Source organism: Conger conger, chromosome 11 (genome assembly GCF_963514075.1).
Source record: "Conger conger chromosome 11, fConCon1.1, whole genome shotgun sequence".
NCBI classification, from domain to species: domain Eukaryota; kingdom Metazoa; phylum Chordata; class Actinopteri; order Anguilliformes; family Congridae; genus Conger; species Conger conger.
In genome coordinates this window covers 37211129-37234364 of record NC_083770.1, presented here as the reverse complement: position 1 = coordinate 37234364, position 23236 = coordinate 37211129, and positions in this window count along the sequence as shown.

Below are 23236 nucleotides of genomic sequence, written 5' to 3'. Positions count from 1 at the left end.
AGCAAGGGCAGCACCGTAGCTGCAACTGAAAGGTTACAGATTTGATTCCCAGGTGGGGCACTGTTGTTGTACTAGAGTACTTAGCCTGACTAGCTTTAAAACAAAAACAGCTATGTAAAGGGATTGTGTGTGTAAAAACTGTCACTCAGCGAAGAGTGTTTGCAAATTGCAAGCACGTTAAGCTTGTTTTCTTTTTTTTATTTTAAAAACCATGCAGTGTTTTTGGTCCCTGTCGAAAAGCTGAGTTTTGGATACAGCTGGTAGCTGGTCATTTCAAGCTGGAATTTGCACTAAGGGGTCAGCTCAATTTACAGGTCCTTCAATCCAAAGACTTTGTTGACCATATGCAGTACCTGTACAGATATTTCCATGCTTATTCATGAGATGTGAAAAGAAAACAACCCTTGTGAAATCTCCATGGACACCCAGCTTCTGGCACTATTCTATTCTAGGCTTTTTATTTCACCTTCCTATGAATAGGATTTTCACAGAGGAGACACGAACAAAAAAACCAAATGTGAGGTTTGCCGTGACTGCATTTTGTGGAATCAATTTTCTCGCTAAGACGTTCAAAGATACCGCCAGCTGCTGCCCCTGACAGGAAAACAGCGCACGTGAAATGGAGGATGGTTCCCGACTCGGCCTTGCGAGAGAGTGCATGTTCAATGGACTGTTTTAAAGTCTGTGGGGGGGGGGGGGCTAGGGCTGCCAAGGACAACGCTAACACCTGGGAGAAACGTGCAGCCATTTCCGGCCCACTCTGCTAACCGGGTGATGAATGAATTACCCCCACTAAATTTAGCGGAGCAGTCTACCTTGAAATCAGAGCGCGCTGGCATCTTAAAGTATGCGGGTGGGTTGCATATTGCATCAAAACCGTGACCCTTATTTCTCAGGGAGAGAGGGAAAAAAATGAGATGGTTTGACAAGAGTGTTTTGTGGTTCTAAGAGTGATGGGATCCAATTGGCCCCCATGCGGTCTCTCACACCAGAGGCAAACTCATGGATCAAAATCTCCGGCTGTGAGATTCACAGCATCCATCTTTATTTTTTCGAGACGTTAACTAAAACAATTCTAAGAGTGGTACACCACACAGTGCCTGACACCGTGCCTACACTTACCCTTTACGCTCCAAACCAAACTGCCTGAACTTCCTGAGAGTGGCACGTTCCCAGCGAGATCATGGCCCCGTTTTTTCAATTAATCAACTCGTTATGCTCAGTGTGTCATGTGTTTATTGAATAACTGTCTAATCTCTCTAAATCCTCAGTTTCATGCCTGTTATATTTTCCTGTTTTCTGTCGGTATTTTCTGAAAAGAGTTCCGTGTCTTCTTGGTTATGATGCTAATATACAGTACCTGTGTCGCTGATCAAAATGTCTAACTGAGCAGTCTTACCTTGTCATTCTTTTGCTTTTTTATTGGAAACCCTCCCACACAGGGGTGCTGCATGAGCAAAATGGCTATAGCCAGGACTGGAAAAGCTCAGATTCCATGTCAGACCATGGTGCCCATCCATGCAGTGCACCAGATTTAACAGATATCTGCATGTGTGGTCCATCCATGCACTGAAACAAAAAAAAGACAGATACCAGACTGTAGGGCCCATCCATGCACTAGAACAGAGCCTTAACAGATACTAGACTGTGGGGCCCATCCATGCACTGAGACAGTGCATTAACAAATACCAGACTGTGGGGTCCATCCATGCACTGCGGGGTCCAAACAGCGCCTTACCTGGATGAGGCACCCAGCAGCTCCCCCTGCCCTCTCCACTCGGACATGGCTCCCGATACAAACCCGCCGCTAGGAACAGTTTGTGGTGTGGGAAGACTCCACACAGCTGATAAAAACAGCCTTCTTCAGAGCTGGGAGCAAATCAAATTAATGTTAACAGCCAGCAAGGGGGCAGAGAACAGATTAAAACATTCTGCTGCTTCAAACAGGAGAGGAGAATGTAGATCAAAATGCAATTTTCTATACAAGCTTGAAATAGCACGGGGGAGGCATAGAGAACGGCCCCAGGCTTGCAGCGAAAGAGAAAACTTCATTTTCTTTTGGACTGAAGGCAGCGATGAGAGGTCGGGGAGGGGAGATGAGGTGTATGGGGTGAGATGCGGGGGTTAAAAAGTATTTAAAATGTATTTTTCTCCTTATTTCAATCCCTCGCTCTATATTCAGGAGCCGGTATGAAGGCAGAACATGGGGACAGACTTCTTTGTGGATTTTTCATATCTCCTACAGTATATTCAGAACCAACCTGGGACCGGCTGCCAATAAAACAAAAGGACAAAGCCTTTTTTTTGTACTTTCAAGACCCAAAACCTTTCATCTCTGAACAAGGTGGCTGTGTAATTATATAGTCATTTGGAATTGAGCGATTGGATTTAAATTTAAATACTGCAAAATTCACTATTCAGTGTGAAGACACAAATATATGACTAGAATGTTCTGAATATGTACTGAACATTAAAATTCTGATGCAAAAACCACTACTGATAATGTAAAGAGTTCTCAAACACTGACTTAAAATTGTGACAAAAAAACATTAAAATAAACGTACTTTACAAAGGGTTAAAAGCTTAGTTTTAAGGGTATTCGGCTGATCAATCAAATCAATCATTGTACAATTGTACAAAGCATCTAAGGGACTGTGATGGACATAAAACCAAGCGAGAAGCTCTTAAGGCCCAGTCTTAACAGAGATTCCTGGTGAGGCTGATTACCTTTCTGTGTGCCTGGCCCATTAACCTAAACCCTCTCCTTGCATTCAAAATGTATTCCTTCATGAAAGGTCGTAAAAAGGAGTCAAGACCCCACTTCGGTACCCACATTAACCAATAATAATTTTTTTGCACATTACTTCCCTACATACCCAAAATAAGAGATTCCCTGACTTGCGAGAGTGCTTGGTGGAGGAAATGGCCTGAGATAGAGGTAATTTCCATTGTGTGGGTAATGTGGAGGTAAGTGGTCCGTACATCTGTGATCCACTCTCTGTGTTGACCTGAGTGACTCATCTGATTACCTCCCCATTAACTAACTGATGTGACTTCTGCACCGAATCATTTCCCCCTTTATATGCCTCCAAATGACTGCCTTTGCATGAGAGGTACTTCATTTGATGCCTTGCCCCCCCCCCACCCCCCAAAGTACTCAGAAGACAGTAGTCAGGTATGTTATGAGGTCAGGGGATGAAGGGAAGGATATGTTCTGTTTCAGATTTTTTAGGGCCAATACCATACTGAGAATGATGGATATGGATTATGAGGGCTGTGGAATATTACGGCTATGGATGAAGATTATGGAATATAGAGGCTATGGAGTAAGTGGATTTTGAAATGTAAAGGATATATGATTTGTGGAGTATGGGCCAGTACTGGGAAGGAAGGGATCTCTGGTTCAGTCTCCTTGCCCATAGATGCCAGCTGAAGACCAACAGAGTCAAGGACAATAAAGTGTTGCAAAGAAGAGTCTGCTTTATAACTAGTGCTCTCTGTGAATAATGAGAGAAAACAACTTTGTTCCTGTGCAAAGTGTTGGGTTCTTTATAGGCATGCTCTAATTGTGGCTTTTTAGCACTTCTTCGTGTTTGATCTGTTTGAGCAGTTTGGGAGGAGGTGAGGAGAGGTACCTGCCATTCATCTTTCTCAGCTTTTAATTGGCTGTTAAATTCTGTGGACAGACTCTATGCAACATCAGGAAATATAATGCGTTTCAATGCCTGAGACTTTCTTCAAACATTAAGTATGAAATACAATACGAAATAAGAATGTAACCAAAGACCAGAAAACAGGAAACATAAAAGAATATGTCCACAGCCTCCCTACAGGGGATAATTGTGCCGGAATGGGCAAGCTCAGTGTCTGTACTGCTTATCTAAAGCAAAGACGTGGTTAATGTCTGATCTATACTAGAAAACCAGTGGCAATAATAGAGAACAACCCCTGCATGTATTCTTCTGAACGCGTGAAGCATATAATCACTGTACACATGTGATCGTCAAAGTCAGAACAGTAGCACAACTCACCACTGCACAAACTTACGGGCCTTCATCAGTTCCTCTGTTGCCATGGGAAGGAGAGGCCATGTGATGTGTTTTGATGTGGCTCTCTGGGACAGTTCTACTCATTATATGGTGCAGTCAGAAAGCTGGCTGAGGCAGAGTTTTTCAGTACACAGTAAAATGTACAGCAATAATGGAACAGAGTTTATATGAGCCTAGACTGGAAAAAGGGTAGTCTAACAGTGTCTAAGTGTATTCTACCACATGGATTTTACTCTTCATTTGACATTTTGCTGTGTCAATACAAATACAAAACATATACCAGATGATTAAGGTTAAACTAAATGTAATACTTTTGTCAAATATATTTTCAGCCAGGACAAAAATTACCAACCATCCAATATTACACCTATTTATTTGTGCTTTCCTTTACTGCATTTAATATTTAATATGGATAAGATACAGTATTCCACCGAGACTGTAAGTTTTCCCAACTTCATTTATATCCAGGTAATTTGCCTTATCAATCTCCAAATATGGAGCCAACCTAGTGAAATTAAGAACTCATAACTTCCGAATTTGGATGTTAATGAAAAACAGTTCATCCAAGGGTTCTAATTGCATCAAGTATAACAACATCTGAGCAATGTATGACATGCAGGGTTCCATTAAATAGGTTTAATCACTTCCAAACCACTTTTTAAAATCCCCTTGGACAACAGCATAACCTTGTTTACTGTGTCACTGTCATCATTCTCCTGTGCAGTGTGCAAAGCCATGGAGGAAATGTAAAATGGATGTGCTATAAATTTAATGGAAACACACCACGCTGGCCTTACAGGAAGTGGTGGGTTTAAGCAGACACGTGAGTCTGAGAAACGCGGTTTCCTGCACACGGCTGGTGCACTTGTCAGGCTCGGAGCGATGATTAATGATTGTCATTCACTGTGTGACAGCCTATGATTACCAGGGAGAAGTGACTGTTTGTGTACAAAGAGCCAACACCGCACGAGAGAGAGAAGGCACGACGAGGAAGAAAGACACCCCTAATAAAGTGATCAATCCATAATCAAAAGCTTTACTCAACAGAACAAGCGGGATAAAATGCTGCATAAAAAATTTATAATAAATCAAAAAACATAAAATAAGTGCACTTTGTTGGTGCTTGTGGCAAGATCGTTGTGTGGCTACATGATAACCTTTAGGCCTACTATATTGCAAATCTTAAATTGGAACCAAAAATAATGAAATTACATTTGCTTGCAGTAGTTAACATGATTCTCTTTAAAGTGTGTGAATTAATTTCTACAGCTGGATATTCCTTGGATCCATGTAGGTAAAGGCTCATGGGCATAACTATGTGTCACCGTCAGACTAGAGGTTCAGCTATTTACCCACAGCAGGAAATGCGCTCACAATCTGATTTCCTGTGAATGCTGATTGTGCCAAATCCCAGGAACTATTTAAATAGACCTGGTAACTCTGGAAGGGCAAGGAAAAAAAGGTATATTAATAAAAAGTCACAATTATTATCAGCACTCATTGTTAGGTATATTGTTACACACTGTAGAAATGTAAATTATTGCCATACCATACATGTTGTGCCTGTATGCTCCTGCACATGCATTTGACTCAGAAATCGATTGAGGTCTGCCATTCCAACCCCTTAAATGTTCTTTTTAGGAGCTAGTAGTTCAAGTTTGGAACTTCCAATATTTCCTTTGAGTAAGAAAATATCAGTGCAAACTTCTTCTTTTTTTCAGAGAGCCTGACATATAAATGGTCGACCTGCGGATCCACCTTTCCCCATCTGCCACGTCTGTAACTGCCGTGGCTTCTAACTGACGTTTGAAGGAGCAAGGGCGTTCCATTCGGCCTAATTCACATTTTCTCCATTCCCCGTCTTTACTTCTTTTTCTTGTTTCTTTTTTCCTAGCTCTCCCAAAGGGTGGAGCAAGGCGCAAGAAAGGGAGAAAAATGAGGGATTGGACTGAGCCCCTGTACGTCCCAAGGTGACCCTACTTTTTGGGCTTAAAGTGTCAGAGAACTCTATCATGCTGTTCATGCGCTAACAGAATGCTCACGCAGACGCGGTAAAAATAAAATATGTCATATCAAACTGTCAGACTGCTTTTTAATGCTCTCTCTGCAGCGAGCCACAACACAGAAATACTAATAAGGAAGAAGTACAGAAATCTCTTTTTGACCTCGCTGAACTTGCTTTTCCGGACAGTTCCAGCCTGCGCTGAAAGGACAATTGAACGAGATCAGACGTGGAGCTCAGTGATCAATCGCTTCAATCGAATACAGAGGCTCTGGGGGGATTTAAAAAATCGATAGAGCTGCTTAGTGCAGAGACTCTTAATCTCTGTCAGTTTTTCTGAGATATTAATAATTGTCATCCTGGAAGTGATTTGATGACTTCTGCATGTTATATGGGTCCATGGAAATAAATATAAAGCGAGAGAAATATGTTATTGATTTCTCCTTTACTGGAGCAAACAGTGCTGTTAATAAACTCAGAGGATTCATCGGGTTGACATTAGGCTCTGAAGGACAAACGATGTGGCAGTGTGTTTACTACACTTAATCCATGACAAAAAGAAACCAATTTCACTTGGGATGAGGATATAGCCAAATCGCTGACATTTAGAAGCATTTCAGAGCCATTTAAAACATAAACCAAAGGTTATTTAGTGAATAAAAATAAAGAATTCCCTGGTATTTCAGAAATAACACATAATTTAAATAAATTATGAATACTTACCGTACAGTAGATGTTTTTCAGAGGAAGATGTGACAGAATTAACACAACGTTATAACACTAAATGACCCTTCAGACCAAAATAACTGTCAAATACTGTATGTACAGAGAAATTCAGGCAATTTTCCAATGCAATTAAGATGTAAGTAAGAACATATACAATATTACCTAACTTAGGGACTGAGTTGAGGTTTGGGTCAACTGAAAAGCAAAAAGGACAGAAAAAATCTATAATTATCAGAAACTTGAGCTGCATTTATATTTTTTTAAATATGTGGAAAATAATCAGCAGACAATAGGTCAGCATATCCACCCTGTCCTTCATATCACCCTGCTCTTCTGTATGCTGGTTTTTCAGAAAAACTCTATTTACTTTGGCTTGATAAAACTTTTAATTGAATATTGATCTGGATTTGACATATGACATTTCATTTGCAATGTATTTCTGTTCAATGCTGCGTTGGATGTATCCCTGGTTTTATTTAGGTATTTCTTACAATTATGACTGCTGCCCAAATTTACTGAGCTGATTGTAAAATTCAACACATCACATCATCACATGCCCCAGAAGTTTATTTACTCTTACAATTCTACCTTACTGCAAACACATGTAAAACTAAACCTGTGTTCAGCCCAACATGTGTATAGAATGGGCCATGGAGAAGGGATCAAGAACACTGCATTTGTTCAGAAGAAGATTACACTCTCACAGGTACGCTTTGCTGCAGTTTGGAAATCAAATTTCCACTGGGGGTGCTAAAGGGAAGTTTAGACCTCAAATTCCTGGAGAAGAGGCAGGTATGCTCAGTTGGCGAGCGTGCCAACTCCACTAGTTTTGAGTAGCACTTCAGTGGTTAGCATGTGAGCTTCTCCCATCTGCGGTCTGAAACCACATTTGTACAATAAGATATCAGACTGTTTGCCTATACTGTATAATATTATTACTATATTAAATCAAAGCTATCAAGTGGGAGGATCCGGTGGGCTTGGGGAAAGGCAATCTTCATTTAAATTCCTTTGTATTTTCTTCATTAATCTTACATTCGGTTTAATTCCCACAGCCACCACATCATGCTAGTCTACCTAATACATTAAAGTTCTGAAAGATTTGTGCTGTCCAAATAGACTTGATTTAAAAAATGTTATATTCCTGAAATGACCACCCCTAGTGGACATTCCTTTTAAAACTGCAGCAAAATACTCATGTGAGCACATAATCATCGTTCTTCAAAAAAAGAGTTCAGAGGTATGTACGTAGTATATGCCATGAAACTGGGCTGCATTCATCACAGACAATTGACAAAAAAGCTAGATTTACTGGGAAATGTATTTAAAGTGGAAAGAAAATATTGAATAACTGACCAGACAAAGATGATTGTTGAGTATTTCAAAAGGTTAAATTTAAACAACAGGACGATGATACAAATTTACACTTGGATGATCACAGATACTGCTGATGGCATGAAGTCTATGACTTGGGTTTTAACACCAGGGAATGCTTACTAACTAAATTCAGGACAGCACATTAATTAGGTTACTAATGAGAGAAGAGATATTGGAGACTTTAGAGGGACTTGTCAGAAGTTTGAGCAAGGTGACTTGAAGGTCATTCAAGCAAAGGAGACTTGGGTTAAAAAAGAATTGAAATATTTTTAACCTTTATACACCAGTTAAACACCTGCAGATTTTCACAAGTATCCAGAATGAGATTATTCATTATGAGATTGTTAATTCTACATTTTGGAAAGTAATGCTTCTTACAGAGTTTTCTGGGATTTATTCCAGCAGTGGGTTTATTTTTTTATGTATGTTCTGCACTGTATTTGACCCAGGTTTGTAGGGAGCTCCCTGCTGGGCACTTGACAGTCTGTTTGGTTTAACCTAGCGTAGGCGTGTTTGTGACGCACGGTCAGAAGCATTTCACACGTGGATCGTTCAGTCTCAGACAGTGCGAGGGAACTGGTGCAAACCTCTGCTTATGCCTGAAATCTGACAGCTCCGCAGCAGGAAAGATGACCTTTGACCTCAGAGCTGGCCTCCCGCTGCCACCACCACACAGGGTACAGGAATACAAAACACAAAATACAAAATGGTTCCCAAAAGGTATCGTTAAATCACAATCAGCATGATGAATGTGTTACAATTTACTGATGACTAAAAACACCCTAACTAGCGAATAGGCTAGGTTTACATGACACACATATCAATCATTTCTGGTGGCCTATAAATAGGCTGCAGCAACTAGGTACAAGGAAATGCCTTACCTGTTAGGGTTCTTGTTCTTCCCTGCTGGTGTGTGGGTTCCTGTTTGGCTTCAAGGTGCGTTGCAGTTTGCTCTGTGTTGCTGGCAGCCCACGTCATGTTCCATGTAGGCCTGATGAAAATTATGTTATTGAAAGATTGCTTCACGAGTGAGAGATCTTTCGGTTCCACTTCCAGTCCTCCATCCTCCACAGACTCGTGCCCGCATGCACCCAGTAGCGCCCCTAGCGGCGGGGAAGACCTACTACCGGCTAATTGTATATTTTTGGGAATCCTGTGGGCTTTTGTGTGGGTTTTTCTATTGTGTTTTTATGATTGTAAAAAATAAACTGGAGGTTTTTATTATTTAATCCATGTCTCTGCTTGTTCATTTAGTTTAACGTACCTGTGTGGGGATTGATCATAAATCCTTCATTTGTACAAACGAAGTCTTTGGGAGTAATTCCAAAGGTGGCGTAGTCAGGTCGTGTTATGCCAAGTCACAAATGCCTAAGTTGTTTTACAGGTAGCACAGAAGTACAACATGTATGCTTTTTACATATATTACGTATTACATACACCAGAGGCTGAGAATTTGGAAGAACAAAAAAACATTCAAAAATTCCACCCCTTCAAAGGGCTAATAGAGGGTGATGTGAGCTGGAAGCTGTTAGCAGCTGGGCCCTGGGCATGCTGGGATTGTTCTCTGAGCCTCCAAGAGCAGCACCTCAGAGGGAACTGTCACAGCCACCTTCCTCAGTGCCACCGTGACTGGCTATTATCCCAGCAAGGGGTGTCCTAGAGCCCCCTGCACAGTGCGAATCACGCCTCCATGGGGCTACACTAAGTGAGGTCACCATAGTTCACAGGGTCTTGTCCTTGCTGTTGAGATGCTCCCAAATTGTCAGTCTGTGGCCCTGATGGAAGGTCCCCCGCCCCCTGGGCACCTTAGGGGTTGAGGACGAGGCAAACTTGTGCTGGTCACGTGCCCAAGAGCTGGGTTTTTTCTCTTGTCTGGAGGCGATAACACATCCCCTTCCACTGCAAATCCTGGCACAAAGAATTCTGAGGCAGATTTTAAATTGACGTTGATGGATAAGAATGTGCCCTGTGTTGTCACTTCTTGAAGGGGTTTTTTGACAGGGCGACCTTTCTGAATCTCCCTGCAGCAGATTCAGTTTATCTCTGTTGAACAGCGGAGGGTAACAGTGCAAAAAACGTCCGCCGTGTGTTTTAGTCTTCAGTTTTAGTTTTATTTTTTTCTCAAGTTTGATTGTTATAAGTTACTTTTTGCTTGACAAGTGAAAATGTCTTACTCCATTGCAAATCTTGAAATGAGTCTGGACTGGCTCTCCTCGTTGACTAAATATAAGACTGGCATTTTTTGTTTTTTTGCAGTGAAAGGATATCTTGGGTGTTAGACTTTTTCTCAGTCCTGCTAAGAAAATTAACGAGCACCCCTACCTTCCTCATTTCCTGCAGTTTGTCTCCATGATTAATATGAGAATCCTGTAGTTCTGATTCCTGAGATACCACAAACACACCGCACATTTCCTGATAATAATGCCCAGACGGAATCAAGCTGCAACTTTTTAATTTAGTTAAACTTTTAATTAAACATGTTGTTTTGTAGGCAGTTTTAGTGAACAGCAAAAGTATCGTGAAAGAAAAAAACACATACAACACCTGATAAATTTAGGTGAGACAATGAAAAAGGGTTTAGGGGTCAAATCGAATCTTGGTTGAGGTCTGTGCTGCCATGTCACTTAGATTTGTCAAAAGGACTCCCCTCCCAGTACAGTCTAGGGAACAGATAAGCCATACCCCTGGTCCAGGGTGATGCAGAAGCAGGGGCTCCTCTCAGTTATGTCCCCTGCCTCTGTTCAGGCCTGGTTTTCTCATCACAAGCTATGGCAAGATCACATTATGAAGCAGCCTGTAGCCTAGTGGCTAAGGTAAATGACTGGGTCTTGGAAGGTTGATGGTTCCACGATAAGATCTACACTGCTGTTGGGCCCTTGAGCAAGGGCCTTTATCCCACATTGCTCCAGGGGGTTTGTCCCCAGCCCAGTCTAATCAGCTGTAAGTTGCTTTGGATAACATGGTCAGTTAAATAACATTATTATTATTATTCAATTCAATTCAATTTTATTTGTATAGCGCTTTTTACAAAGGGCCTTTGTCGCAAAGCTGCTTTACAGAATTAGAAACCGGGCCCCAAGAGTATGCCTAGGACAACAGTGACAAGGAAAAACTCCCTGGAAACAGGAAGAAACCTTGAGCAGAACCTGACTCAGTAGGGGAACCCATCTGCCGCTGGTTGACACCAGTTTGTAGAAGCAATGGTTTTAAACAGAAAACCAGATTAAATAAAAGTACATAAATGTCCAATAACTTGAAGCACAGATGAGGTTGAGGGATGACAGGAGCACCAATGGGTGGCATTGTCAGGCAAGGGGACAGGCTAGGTGCTACAGCTGAATCAGCAGTGGCAGGAGGGAGTTGTACGGCTGGTCTTGGGCTGGAGCTCCGGGCCAGGAGGGGGTACGCAGGAAAGTTGGGCTAGCGCTCCGGGCAGGTGCCCAGAGCGGGGAGAAGAGGAAAGTAACATTGTTAGGGGGTTCAGATAGTAATTGGTCAATCACAGCAGGAGGGAGAGGTACCTGCGTGCGATAAGGAGAACCCCGGTAGAATAAGGCTATGGCAGTGTAGCTAAGGGAAACAGAGGCAGTGGCCAACACAGCCATGAGGGCAGGCTTGAGACGGTCACCACCAGACCATGACTGGTTATACTTAACACAGCACTACCAACAATGATCCACTGACAGCACCGACCGCCAAGTCCACCAGAGACTATAGCTTATGCCAGCCACCCACTCCTGCCCCTCAACTATAGGACAGACTAAAGAGATACATTTTTAGCCAAGCTTTAAATGAGGTGATAGTGTCTGCACCCCGAACATGAGCAGGCAATTTGTTCCACAGGAAAGGAGCACGATAGGAAAAGGCTCTGCCACCTATAGAATTTTTAGTTATTCTAGGAATAACAAGGAGGCCTGCACCCTGCGAACTGAGTATTTGTGAGGGAGTATAAGGATGAAGTAAATCGTTTAAATACAGAGGGGCAAGCCCATGTAAGGCTTTAAAAGTCAGAAGTAGTATTTTGTAATCTATTCGGAATTTAACAGGCAGCCAGTGAAGTGAAGCTAACACTGGGCTGATGTGCTCAAATCTCCTTGTTCTAGTAAGAATACGAGCTGCTGCATTTTGAATTAGCTGGAGCCCTTTCAGAGAGGAATTTGCACATCCAGACAAAAGAGCATTGCAGTAATCTAATCTTGAGGTAACAAAAGCATACACTAGCTTTTCTGCATTATTTAGGGACAGTATCTTCCGAATTTTGGAGATATTCTTAAGTGATAAAAAGCAACCCGAGAGATGTTTTTAATATGTGCATCAAACGCAAGATCTGGATCAAAAGTAACTACAAGGTCTTTGATGACAGCAGTTGAGGTGATGCAAATTCCATAAATGTTTGGCATTAATGTTCCATCAATTATTATCACGTCTTCACCATACAGATCTCCTAAAAAATGAGAGTTAAGAGTCTGGCTCCTGCAGGTGTGTAAGAATCAGGGGACGTATTCAGTAGGCACATCCCTAAGCTCAAATCACCCTGTGCATAATGGGTTCAGGAATGTCTTCTGTTCTTCCACCTCAGACTGCTTTTGTTTATTCAGGTCATTAACAGAACAGAGATTTCAGGCAGTTTCATGATTATGACACTGCAGTGGTCTATTTCGGTGCATTCGTCCTCGGGACAACACCCCCACCGCCACCCCCAAAGTACATCCCATATTTCAGTAACATGGTTTAATGTCTTCTTCAGTGGTTGCGCACCTAACCCATTTAATTCCCTTTGTAAAGCCATCGCACTCACAGCTGTGAAGCCGACTCTCGTTGGAACATTACTCCGTAATGTGGATTGCTGTCAGAGACGATTCAATCAGAGTGGGTTAGCACTGTTAACTTGCATTAGCGCTTTCGTGATTTCCCATCTTTACCGGTCTGTGGGAACGTTGTTAGCAGATCTGACACTACCGCTCATATTAATCAGGTAACACACTTCTGTTTCTCCTAGACTGAGTCACTATGGATACGATGAGGTGATTTATCAGCGTTTAAAGCACTAGAACTGCAGCAGCACCAGCTTCACAGTCAGTGTAATACCCATAATGTTAAATGCAGCTAAATACTGTATGTCGAGTAGGTTTCGTATTTGCGCAGTAAAATGTTAAGTGTTAATTCAACTCTAACAGAGTATATTAGGGACAATATGTTAGCCAATGGGACAACATAGAGCATACTGTAAGAGTTGATTTAACGCTGAGGTTGTTTACAATAATCATGGAGATGATATTTATATGTTGGGAAATGTCAAAATCACCCAAATCACACAAGCTCAAATTTAAATGTGTATCGAAACAGGGTTGGTGGTGCAACCGAAGGTAATGAAATTGGGTTTATAATGCTATGGCGGCTTTTTCAATATAAAGATGGTGGCTTTGTTTCCTTGGTGGGTTGCAACTGGTGTACCCTTGAGCAACACACTTAATCCAAATTGCTTCTATTAAATGTTTAAAATATTCCGCTGTATAATGGGGCTTTAATTGGTGTAAGAAAATCTGGTAAATGCTTTTTTTTTTAAATGGTGCTATGGTGGTAGTATTATTCTGTAGCCTGCTGGGTTGGAACACAAAATGCCCAGTAGGTTTGCAGTCAGTTCATCTATATTTTTCTGTATATCGTATAATATAATGGAGATTACATATTTCTTAGCACATTATGAAGCCAAAATAGAAACATTTCAGTAGGATAACCTCACCTATTTAGGTCTTAACTACAGAGTAAAATCTCCAGTGTTAATTCAACTCTAACAGAATACATACAAGTCCAACAAGGACAAATATAACTGTGAAGGCTAACTTTGAAGTTAAAAAGAACTAATTTAAGAGCTTTTGTTATTTAATTTGGGACTAGTTCCACCCAGATAGGACATATTTCTGTTTCAATTATTGTTTATTGCACAGAGCAAAGCTTCACCAAAGATTATTCTTCAGAGCATCTTATTGTTTGTTATCATAAAGGGATGCTGTTGTTTAGCACTTGTTCCAAATGAGCCATGATACCAATTAAAAAAGGGGCACCCATCAAAGACACAGCTTAATTAGTTTATCTTATCCAGACAATCTTCAGGTCCATGTTCTTTATGTACACAATATATATCTGGTTTATTTTGAGAATGTTTTTAAAGCTACTTTCCTCCACTCTTATACAGTGCGGGACAAGGTGATGCATCACAGTCTATGATATATATCTGTTACAGACCGCTCCTGGATTTAAAGGGACAATATTGATTTTTATAGCCAATTACCAAAGTAAACAAAACAGCTGGCACAATATCAACCTACTTTCCCATCCTTTATTGATTTTTGGATGGTAGGGATTGTTGTGATTAAGCATTGGCTCTTCTGACATCGTACCCCTTGCTGTAACACAAGCTCTCTGAAACACACCATTGTTTCTCCCCGAGGACAAACAAGCAAGATAACCAACTAAACCAAAGCAGCACTGCTAATCCCAACTATGTTGTTACCAAACACTTCATGCACAAATATTCTATCATACATTATGATGGCATATATGTGTGTGTGTGTGTGTGTGTGTGTGTGTGTGTGTGTGTGTGTGTTCAAGGTAATACAATTAAAAATTCTTGGTCATAAAGTGTTAGTAACTGTTTTGAGTGATAAGTGATTTGACTGAAGGGACGGGACAGAATTAAACCTGAAAAGCAAAACCAGAATGTCTTTCTAAATATTTACAAACATTTAATAAATGGGCTTTATAACTGTACAGCTTCTGGTTTTCCCCTGGTTCTCCAGGCAATATATGAATATATAAAACTTAATGCAGCCTGTTCATAATCATGTTGTGGCAAAAATCTAAATGACTGTGATTATGGCATATACTTTTCTACTCCAGAGAAGTTAAACAAAGACGTTCACTTGAACCTGCTTTAAGGTGTTGACAGGTATAAAGGACATCTACATAGAAAAACAAATACACTAAATTAAACCTCCTCCTGTGACATTTAGGTCCATCAAAGCTGCGTTTTGTAGCGCAATGTCATTTTAAAAGCTCCATCACTTCATCAACTTTCCAAACGTCCAATTAATTATTTTCAGATGTTGGTCATGACCATACGCATAAAAGGCCATTTGAAAGATGAAACATGACAGCTAAAGTACATGTCAGATGTTGCTGTCTGACAGCCGTAACCACACAAAGCCAATGTCCTTTCTTTATTTTTCAGGTTTATTCATCCACCTGAGTGAAGCTTGTCAGACAGGAAAGAATGAGGTCTCCATCGGTCCATCTGGTCCACCCAAATGAGCAGCAGCGATGATCAGACTGGCAGCGATAAAAACACCATATGTCCTCACTATATGTGTGTGTGTGTGTGTGTGCGCGTATGTGTGTGGTGTGTGTATGAGTGTGGGTACTTAATGTTGGAATTAGACTACAGCAAACACATTTGAAGCTTTTTTCTTTATTTTTATAAATATAAACATACATAGAAATGTAATCGATGAGCGTAAACTGGAAATGTTTTCAGCAAAATATCTCTCATTTGCTAGCTTGTTTCCAGCTGCCACACCCTATATGAACACAGAGAGTACAATGTGACCCATGTGACCCGACTTCATAGGTCATAAATGTGAACTGCTATCACTTGTATCTTGATCTTCTGGCCCTCTCTTGTTGTCATCTGGTACTGTCACAGTGCATTTGTATCCATCTTGGTGCTGTAGTTGTTTACCATATCTATTGTATCATGCCACACTTCTAGTTTGACAGGCTATACTTACTGACTTGGCCTGTATTTACCATGTGAACTAAACTTGATGTTCTTTATGTGAATTGCACACAATCCAACCCGTGTTCTGTAGTCGCTCCAATTACCTTCGGTTTGCACTTGCTGTATGTCCATTTGGATAAAAGTGTCTGCTATCACTCCGTCGCCTTGCATTCGGAGAACAGCGGCATCATTTTTGTCCTGGTTCTGATGCTTTGATGGGTAGAAACGTTTGCCAGTGGCCAGCATGAATTAAGTGGCACAAAAACTCATAAACTAAGTCTGTGCTGTGAACCCTGGATTAACTTTGCCCGATTTAAGTTTATCAAAGTCAGCAGCTGCTGGACGGGGTGTCGAGAGACCCATTGGGGGGAACGGCCAATGCTGGATTCAACATCTAAGCGTCTCCAGAAGACAGAGATAAATATAACCGCCACAATAGGAGGCTGCACACTGCCCCACTGAGCTCTGTGCACCACCCACATGGCCAAAGCGGGACCGCTTTTATCTGAAATGAAACTTGACAGGAAGTGCGTGTCTCCAACCCTCGTCCTCCTTACAGAAGAAATGAAGTAATCAAACGGAAGAGAGCACCCTTAATCACAGCAAATTTCACATACTGTAAGTAAAACACACAGCGGTGCTCCAGGTCCTTGGGGCTCAGCCTATGGGCTCAAGCATAATTCATACACATTGAATGTCTTATTACTGTACATCTGTGGTATATATTGGCAATATGATTACACAATAGAATTGGATAGCGTTTTATTTCAGGACCACATTTTCCTGCATGTATGCATAGTATGTGTAAAACTGAGACTGAGACAATATAACAATGTTAGTGGTAATGTTAGATGGTACAGGGGAAATGTTTATTCAAGTATTACTCAGATATTTGCATTTGCCATGCAAGTACTGTATATAAAAGTAGGTTTAGCTTGATATGATGTCTTCGTCAATGTGTTGTAAAGCTACGGCTCAATAATTATCCAAAAATGTATTTCACAAACTCACTTCCGTATTTATATAGAAGAAAAACCCAAAGGGGTTATGAAATAATTAATCTGGTGAACAAGGGGGTTTCCTTAATGATTTTACTATTTATGGATAACAGGTGTGCGTCTGAAAATCCATCATGTCTCCTGTGAAAAGTCACTTAAGAGGCCAGAGTTAGGAGAATTTTACAATGATTCATCATAATGGCCACTCAGGAGAGCAGTTTAATCTGTCTTTGTAAAAAATAAACAATTCAACTTAATCTTAACAAACTCTTTGCATTAAAACTCATGCTGCCTTTGCAGCACACGTAACAACATGCTAATAAACTGAATGAACATCAAATATTTTACTCTGCAAGCTGGGTCAAAAAGGCGGTTGTTAAAATCAGTACGTAATTCTCTTTCAATTCAGATAAATCAATGACATAAACTATGCTTCTCAAACATGGTCAAGGAAATCAATTACTTTTAAGAAGCAGCACCTGCCAGTTCTATTAAAGTATGATGTAATGTGCTGTGGACACTGACATAAAAGTATATTGTGACAAAGAGAGCAGTGTATCATGGGAAACATCACACAATAAAGAGACACAGCAGAGGCACAAAGGACGGCGTCAACATGTTCCAGTTGCTAGGGAACAGCTGGCGGCTGCTCACAGAGTTGACAGACCCCCCAAAAAAAGCATGTAAACTGAAGTATGAGCACAGCTGCATTTTAACTGACCTATGTCATGACAATGCTCTCCAACACACGGTGCGTTTTTAAAATAGCACAAATTGTGGCAGAAATTCAGGCAAAATCTCCTCGTTCACCGTTCAGCAAGTCAGTGGAGTGGGTGGGTGGAGGACCCAGCCATTTTCGGAACCTGCTGTATATAGCAAGTACCGTAACTACATAGGCCACTGTGCCTAACAAAGACCCTACAAAAATACTGAATATGCTTTTAACATGAGGGCTAATTTGCTTTATCTAAGCTGTTTTCTTTTTTTCAAGGAAGTATGCATCCATTGCAATCCAGGCATTTGACAGATGCCTCAGTCAAACCGCCACTTAAGCTACAAATAAGCAACACTACAATAAAATTAGTGTCGCCATAGAAATGGATAGCAAATTTAAAGCAAAAGAAGGGCATAGCCGTAAAATATGGTTTTTCAGTCAAACAGTCAAACACTGCCTGTGATAACACCTTCTCGACTGATTAAGGAAGGTCATTCACGTAAATATGAGAAGTACCATCAGAGAACTAAACAGAGAAGTACCATCACTCCACGCATAAATTAAATATGCATAATTAAATACCTGCATTATGCACTACAGAATGCATATGATGCTGAATGTAATGTATGGTGGTTTCCGAATAGTGTGCATTCTGAGTGGCTTGGCAGCTTTTGAATGAGTCTGTAGCCCTCTGGGGTTGCTGGAGAATTAATGACTGAATTATCAGCAGTCATCTGGTGCCACACAGAGGACCGGTCCTTTGAACAGAAATGGCGGATGAAATATAAAGCTGATTAACCGATACATTTCTTCATCGTGAGAGGGGTTGTGATGTACCAGCCACTGAGAGAATGAACAAAGACCCCGCATCCCAAAATGACACACAAAACTAATATCAATAAAAACCTGTGAGCTTATTCATAAAGAATCTCTCAATGGGAGTACTGGTCTAGAATCAGGCTTGTATTTTAGCTCATAATGGACAATGTATAGACATAGACAGGAAGAAGAATAACATTCTTTGTTCATAAACTTCGATACACTGAGACAACCAGGGACAATCAAAGCTTGTGGTCTGGATTCAAACATTGAACCCTTGTCCCCATGATTTGGCCTGACCTACCTTGGATTAGAAAAAGTTAACAGCCAACTGCATCTTAAGCTTTTTAAATGAAATACTGTGTTCACTATTTCTGTGTACACAGACGATATAGCTACTGCAATCAACAGCAAGCCCTAGAATCTTTTTTTGACTGTCATCTGAACAAGCAGGAAATCTGGCACCCAAGCCTAGTGCTAATTGAGTGTGATCTGTTCCTCTCCTGTTTTTGGTTTTGATACCCATGGTGTCTGCCCGATAATTGCTGGACTCCAAAACTCTAAGAGAATTTAATACCAACAGTCTGCAGTGGAGTTCCCAAATAAAACAAAGAAACATGGTCAAAAATGCCCTGACACTGTATGTATTTGTGTGCTCATTACCGTGTGCTAATTCCAATTTCAGATGAAAGCATTTCTGATGGGAAGGTATGGTGGTTTTTCATTTGTAGCCTGCTCTGACTGTTTTAAAAGTTCATGTAATTTCTCCCCCCAATTATAAAGTATGAATACAGTATTGATTTCCACTGAATGATCTTTATCTCTGTCAGCACAAGGATAATTATAATTTACATCTTAAACAATTGAAGGTGACAAGGAAGGTGTGGATAGTTTTTTTTTATTATCTAAACATCTTGTATTCACTTGAAATTAAGTTTAATTGGCAAATAGAGATAATTTCTCATGAAGGTGTGGTGAAAGGATGGTGAATTCATTACTGCATGTTTCATTGGTAGATAAAAAACACATTTCACCACATTGGCTTATCAATCAAATAGTCCCCACTGGCATACTGCTATATGCAGACAAATTACAGAGAGACAATAGTACGCAGTAGTTTTCTCAAATGGAGCAGAAAAATTGGTTCTCAAAATATCAAGATAGATTCCAAAGGCACATCCATGTGTGTGTGTGCATGTATGTGTGTGTGTGTGTGTGTGTGTGTGTGTGTGCGTGCGTGCAAATTAATGGTTTGCCAACCTGTGTTTTGGATACACACTGAGCGAATCATCTGACTTCCATGTCCAAATGATATTGAATTTTCTGCCAGAGGGCAAGAATAATGGCTTTGTTTTAGGGGAAACATGCAATCAAGGGAAGGTCAGCGGTGGGTCATTTCACTGGACCGGCTCTCTCGGCAGGTGGGGTGGGGTAGGTGGTGTTTGGGGGAAGGGCCGCGTGCGCGCTACTTAATGTCACGGCTATATCGAGGCCTGCAAAGCCGCCGATAAAAAACAATTAACAAAGGAGCTCTGTGCTGCCTGTGCCTCAGAAGCACAGGCACAGTAGAGGCGCACTTCTGTTCTTTCAGGATTACATTTCCCAAATGTACCCTGAATGCACAGTCATCTTCTATTTTGGTACTAATAGTATAAGCAATAAATAATTCATAAGTAAATTAATAATGTATCACTTTTTTTTTCATAATGTGACAAACATAACGTGTACCTTTTAGACACTTTTTCATACCTTTTTTCTGAGAGTGTGAGGTTATGAGTTTTATGAGTTATTTCCTCTGCAGTCTGTGATCCTCATCAAACAGGGTTATGAAAAGGATGACTTGTACGCTGCCACCAACACCTCCCCATGTTAATGATCCCTTTCTAATTATGAGGTAATTATTCCTGTTCAGTGGTTTTATCTGGCCTGTAAGAATGAAGTATTAATTTTCATATTATCAGGGCAATGGGCTTCCATATGGTCTATCAATAATACATATTATGTTATATGGACTAGGATATAGTAATATTATGCAGAATAGCATTAATTAATACATGAAGGAACACAAGACTAAAATTAATATGATTCAGTCTACTATTAATTTGACCTCACATTTTGAATGAACAAATGGACCCAATGTTACTTTATAGTGTTTCATAGTTACACAAATATCAGAGTTTGTCACTAAAATGGACAAAAATACATAATACAGTAATATTAATGTTATGTTATTCAGAATAAGGGCTTGGCTTGTACACGATAGCGTGCATGCAGTGTATTGTAGTACTTTGGTATGGTGGTAAGAAATTGGTCACTGTGCACATTTAAAATAACATTCAAATTAAGGTTTCATTGTTAGCCTTTAACAATCAACTGATTACAATCTTCAGTTGCACAGGGTGTGTCAATTGTATCTACTAATTTCAACTAATTTCCTTGTGTAATAATATAAGTAAACAATTTGTTCTTTAGCTGACACTTTTATCCAAAGTGACTTCTAGTTGCTTAGGCTAAGCAGGAGTAATGTTGACTTAAAGGCTTCGCTCAAGGGCCCAACAGCTACACGGATCGTTTTGTGGCTAGACTGGGGCTTGAACCACCAACCAACGGCTCCCATCTGAACCGGGCCTTTTTCACAGAAACCAACCTCGAGGAGCTGAACACACTTCACAAGTGGTCTCAGCTGTTTCGTATTGTGCACGGAAATGAAAGTGCACGGTTGTAAAGCATGTTTATTATTCCATTAATTAATATTTTATTTTGATTTAGAGTGGCAAAATTATTTTAATAAGCCAATTGAATATTATAATTATTCGTAACATATAAAAGCACAACAGGATTCAACATTAAAATGGGTGATGTTTCATTCCAGTTATGCTTAAGTGGAGTTGAATATAATTTACATAAATCACATAAAAAAGTTTGCTATATATAGGGCGTAGCCTACCAGCCTAAAAGTTTACATGTACATTTATTGCTTTAGCCTATGAATTGAAATAGTGGGAGTGATTCTGCTGTCCTGACAGTGGTAGGCAAGTCATTCCACCACTGTGGAACCAGAGCGAAGCATCAGGTTTCGTTGCTTTGGCCGACCTCTCTTTACATTACATGTATTGCTTTATTAGAAGATTTGAAGCATGGCCACATAACTAGGCTTGTGACACCTCCTTCCGTCTCTCTGCAAGGACAGGCTATTGCTGTCACCCTCCGGTGGGCATCCAGACAGCGACGTCTCTCCTATAATATTGTATTGCTCCAATCCTGTACTTTCCTTCCCTTAGTGAAGCCTGGAAGGCAGAAGCTTGTAGAACTAGTGAACTAATCACAACGTGTTTAGTAAACTAGCTAGTTCAGTAATATAGATACAGATACATTTCAGGAAAATACATTAAAGAAAAGCTGCCTGCAGAGTAATAATATGAATGTACAGAATGGAATGTATTTGTTTGCTAACAAACTCAGAAGCATCTGGATAGCTGGATAGTCAGTAAACAGACCCTTCTGAGTTTGTTAGCAAGCAAATCAATTCAGTTTTTGTGTTTTTGTTTCTTTTTTCATCTGGCTCTCATTTATACAGACATGCAGGTATGCAGCCTTGGATGACTCGCGACACTGTGTGCAGTTATTTGTCAATAAGGTGATTATCATTGAAGAGGCTGCTAGTGGTCTTTGGGGATGTTTTTAAAGTGTATGATTCTCTGACGGACTTGCAGGTGTTCCTTTTTCCATTTTGATATTCTGTCGTTCCTGCTGAGCACATAATTGATCCCGACACTTTCTGTGACAAATATCATAACTAATCCCATTCCAGCAATGCTAATGGCAAGCAGATGGAAAAGTCAAGGAGGCTGAAGATGTGGTTCACTTCTCAGAGATTTGTGATAGCCGTGATTTGAATACATATCTGGTGTCACATTCCTCTGGCAGAACAAAAACTAAACAAAATTTTTTATTTAGGGCTATTGTGTTTATTTGTGATGGTACAAAAACAAGCAGGTACACTTCTCGCCGCGTCCTGTCAGGACTGGTGTCCGTCACAGTGCAGACAGGACGGTCCGATGAGGAAAGGAATCCGCGTGCATCCTGCGTCTGACTCGACGAGCATTCCCAAAGCACGGCTACTCCCACACACCGTTGCCATGTTCAACTCGCAGCAGAACGACAAGGGAGGGCACCTTGCCACACATTTGTATGCATACATTATGCTCAGCTGACATCCACAGAAAACATAAATCTGCATTTCGCCATCTACAAGTCCCCACAGTACTAATTGTGGCATCCCCACTCTCCTTCTCCGAGAACCCCTGGGGCCTCGGATGTTTGGTCACATTACGATTACTGTTTGTTATCTACGGAGCACACTCAGCGTACTGGGCTAATTCCTTCGGTTGCCGTTGGCAACATGTCACCAGTTGACTTCTCAAACTGCGGGGCTGGGAGTGGAGGTTTAATGGCATGGAAAGACTTTACGGGGACTAACTAGAAAACTTAATGGGGACTTTAACTAGGAGACTTTCTGGGAACTGTAAATGAAGCGGTGTGACACAGGGACCCGCTAATTCCCAAACAGCCTGCTTTTTCACCTTTTTTTTTTTTTTTTTACTGCTGCACCAGTAATTAAAATAGTTTCCAAAAAAAAAATAGTATTCAAAGGTTTGAAATTTTTAAAAAAAATCATGTTCCAGTATAAGAATGAAACATACAATTCAGACGTTGCATGAATAAATTATTATTTTTTTTACTTTTCTTTTCTCACTTTGATTGAAGGTCCAG